A 4,533-nucleotide genomic window follows, 5' to 3' on the forward strand; every position below is an offset into this window, starting at 1 on the left:
CCCCAAACCATCTTGCAGGTATCTTTCTCGAACACTATTTTTACACCTGCATCATCCAACTTGCTTACATAAATCATATTTCTGGCCAATGCAGGAATATGCAGAACACCCGGAAGTGTTCTAAACCTTTCACCTTGCAACTTCAACTTTACTTTTCCACGACCAACGATTCTAGCCTTCCTGTCATCCCCCAAGAAGACATCACCACCATAATATTTCTCATACTCACAGAACCACCCTCTATGGGGAGTGAAGTGAAAGGATGCACCTGAGTCAATCAACCATGCCTCATGATCTACATGTGTACTTGAAGAAGCCAAGTACACATCCCCACCTTCATCTAAGGTGGTTTTCACCTCTGCAGAAGGAGCATCATCAGATCCCTTTCATTTGTTAGGAGCTTTATATTTACAATCCCTTTTGTAGTGCCATTCCTTTCCGCATTTCCAACATACCACCTTTACAAGTTTTCCTGGAGATTTAGATCTCCATCTAGATTTAGATCTCCCACTCGATGACTTAATTTTTTTTCTATTCTGGGGCCATCCTCGTAAAGACAAGGCATCACCATTCTGGCTCTCCATATTTTTCCGTCTCATTTCATCCGTCATCAAGGATGAGACTATTTCATCAAACTGCAAGGTAATTGCATTGCTACCTATTGCAATAACCAGACTATCCCACGAATTTGGTAGAGAACACAACAAACTAATGCACTTATCTTCATCTAAAATTTTAATATCAATAGACAATAATTGACTTACCACAGTATTAAATACATTTAGATGCTCTATCACCGAGTCTCCATCTTTCATCCTCAAGTTATACAGTTTTTTCCGTAGGAACAATTTATTCACTAGAGACATAGATTGGTACAAAGTCTCTAACTTTTCCCACAAAGCCTTGTCATAGCTTCTCCTGATACATTCAACAATAATAAATCTGAGATGCGCAATCGTATTGTGATGTTTTCCTTCCAATCCAACTTCTTTCATTCTTCATCGAACACTCCCGTTGATTTAGTACCTGGATCCACTACGATCCACTGATCTTTATCCACCAACAGATCCTCCATCTTGAGTTTCCACAACTCAAAAATTCTGACCATTAAATTTCTCGATCCCTATCTTTCCACTGCTCTCCATCTTCTTTCACCACCTGAATCGATCCCGCAGATCTCCCACTGAATAAGGTCTACCACAGGCTCGAGCGAAACCCCTCAGCAACAAAGGCATCCCCTTGAAGCCAAAACAACTCCAATACCAAATGTAGGTTTTAACCCCGTACAGAAATTACCTACATACGAATTCTAAAACACAAAAAATAAACAATGCGAGAGCATAACACACAAAACACATATACATAGATATTTTCCCTTCGATCCCAAAACTGGGACTACTAGCTTGATTTTTCATTATGTTCCTTTCAATGTTACAATACATATTTATATATGCCGAAGCATCCAATACCATGGACCGAAAACCATCACGTCCCAAATCATGGACTGAAAGCCATCGCATCCAAAACCATGTGTGAAAACCATGCACAAAACCATAGGTAGGTCCGCCCAACCTAATATAGGGTCCAAAAAAATTTCCCTCGGGCGCTGCCCCGGACCCTATAGAGGGGGGCTACCTGCCTACCTCAAACCCCTTGGATAGGGGGTTGCCGCCCCCATTCTAAGCCCCCGGTTTACTATGTAGGCTAGCTGTGGAAAGAAGATAACAAAACCCAACAAAAGATGTGAATTTGATAGAACTGCCACCAATTCAAAAATTTCCCCTTGTGGTATAGAGTGCAAGAAGAGAATGAAATACATGGGAACATTACACAAACCATCATGGATAAAATAATAGTAGGAAAAATCCATAACCTTCAAGAATCACCACCGCGATCAACATAGTTGTAACAAACACTGATTAACATTTCATGTAATAAAGGAAAAATAAGACCAACGTCACGGGACACATATTCCAAGTTGAATGTTGGGAAAAACATCCTAGTGTGGGGGTTCATTTGGTTTATTATGGCTAGGAGAAATTGGCAAAGGCAATGGCAAAGGCTTTGGAAAGGCAAAAAGGCATCATTGGTATTTATTTTATGAAAATAAAGGAAAATAGGAGAAAAGGGAGGTGAAAAGTCACACGTTGTACGTGAGGAGGAAATTGAATAAAATAGATGCCTCAATGATAGAAAGGCTTACGAGGATCAGTTGGTAGTTTTGTTTGGTTTATGAAATATACCTAAGGGAAAACTAACAGTGAATATGAAAAGAAAAATAAACGAAAACACCATGAAACCAGAGCAAGCAATCAGACCACAAATTTACATCCAAAATTACATTGTGTACTCATTTTATTAAAGGAAAGAGGCATATAATAAGGTGTTGGAATGATTGCACCTGGGCTTGCTCTAGGCAAGCTAGCAAAGCCCTAAAAAGATAAGTGAAACACCCTCATCCAATCCGCTGCTAAGCTGCCCAAGTGCTATGTTGTAGATGCCTAGAAATGTGTTGCTACCTAAAAGGATATGTTGTTAAGGCCCTCTCCAATGCTAAGAAAATTTCGGGGAATTAATCTCGACCTCTACTCAAGAAACCCAGAATAACCCACGAAGGGTTTGGCTAAAGCTTGACCCTGGAAATTTGACCCTCTTTGGATTGAGTGGTTGTGCTACTGGAAAAATCAACCCACCTAAAGATTCTACTACTAAATTCTCCAAAAATACCTGTAATCCCTGTTAGAAGGCTCCCCAGGTCTTCCCTTCAAATTTCCTCCTCAAACTCCACTCACTCCTCAACCTCCCAGGGTGTCTCTACCCAAGACTATGCAGTCCCTTCATTGTTGTATCATGATCCCTGCTGTGGTAAGGACTTAGTGTTGTTGGTATGATTCAGGACTAAGTAAACTCCCTCCTTGGGCAGACCCTAGAAGTCCACCAAAGCAAGGGTTGGGATCTCCGCTTGGAAACACCCGATGTGCTGAACAACACATGCAGAATTGGCTCATTGCTCAAGCGTGCTATGTCAAAAGACAAAATGATAGATGATGAGCAAAATGAGAGCCCCTCCTTCCTTTTTTCAAGTTTCCTCTAATATTTCCCATGCAGGCCCACATTGAATTCCTCTCACCAATTTCTCTCTAGTGGGAGCATACTCTCCATGTGGGCCAAAATTACCTTGTGGTGGCTCCCACGCTCCACCAAAGCTGCAACCTTTCCATCGAAATCTAATGTTGGGGTGCCTCTTATGCCAAAAATTGAATGTGGGTCCCCTAAGCCCACTTCTCCTAAGTGTAACCATGTAATAACAAAAATTGAGCAAAATTGATATTTACTTAGTAAAATAATAAGTCGGAATATCACAATCCTCCTCACCAAAATGTTGCTTGTTCTCAAGCAACTGAAATGAAGGATGTTTTAGTATCTTCTCCCACTCCCAAGTGGCATTGTCATTTGACAGATTCTTCCATCGGATTAAAAACTCCCTAATGACCCTGTTACGCAGATGTCTCTCCCTACTGTCCAAAATGGCCTTTGGTTCCAGCACCAAATGTCCCTCATTGTCCATAGGGGGTAGCTCTATAGCTGTTGTAATCTACTGTCCCAGTGCATGTTTCAAGCAAGACACATGAAAAATGTTGTGCACCCGACTCCCTGGGGATAGCTCCAGCTCATATGATACCTCCCCCACCCTCCGAGGGACATGATAAGGCCCATAGAAGTGGGGTTTGAGCTTCTTTACCCCCTTTTGTTTGAGTGTAGACCGTCGGTACGGTTGGAGCCTCAAAAACACCAAGTCCCCTACTTAGAACTCCCTCTCAACTCTGCCCTTGTCTACATAAAGCTTCTTCTGATTTTGGGCCATTTGCATGTTGTGTTTCGGAGCCCTCAAGATATCTTGGCTCTCTTGTATCTAGTCCTTGGCCCTTGGGCCCCTCTTGTCTCCAAACATAATGCCAGCAAAAGATAATGCATCATAACCATACAAAGATTGGAATGGCGACATACCTATAAACATGTGATGTGTAGTGTTGTATAAGTATTCACCCAAGCGTAGCCAACATATCTATGCTCTCTTCTACCCTATCACATGGTTACGCAAGTAGCCCTCTAGCCACTTGTTAACTATCTCCGTCTGCCTAAGGGTGGTATCTGGTACTTGGGGTGAGTTCAGTACCCACCAATTAGAATAGCTCCTGCAAAAATACACCCATGAATTGGATGTCCCAATCACGGATAATGGTCTTTGGGAGACCATGTAGTTGAAATACCTCCCTAAAAAACAATTCGACCACCTGTGAGGTCGAGTACCGATCTAGAATGGTGAAGAAGTTAGCATACTTCATTAAGCAATCCACGACCACGTAGATGAAAAATTTTCCTTGTATTGTGGGCAGCCCAGTAATGAAATCCATCGATATTCTCTCCCATTTCCCCTCCGGAAGGGGAAGCGGCTGCAATAGGCATGTGGGGTGTGTCTTCTCTCCCTTATTTCGCTGGCATGTCTCACACTCCTGGATATGTCTCAGATCA

The sequence above is a fragment of the Pinus tabuliformis genome, chromosome J (assembly GCF_031772625.1).
Source record: "Pinus tabuliformis cultivar Carrire ecotype Pingquan chromosome J, CPIR1, whole genome shotgun sequence".
Lineage (NCBI taxonomy): Eukaryota > Viridiplantae > Streptophyta > Pinopsida > Pinales > Pinaceae > Pinus > Pinus tabuliformis.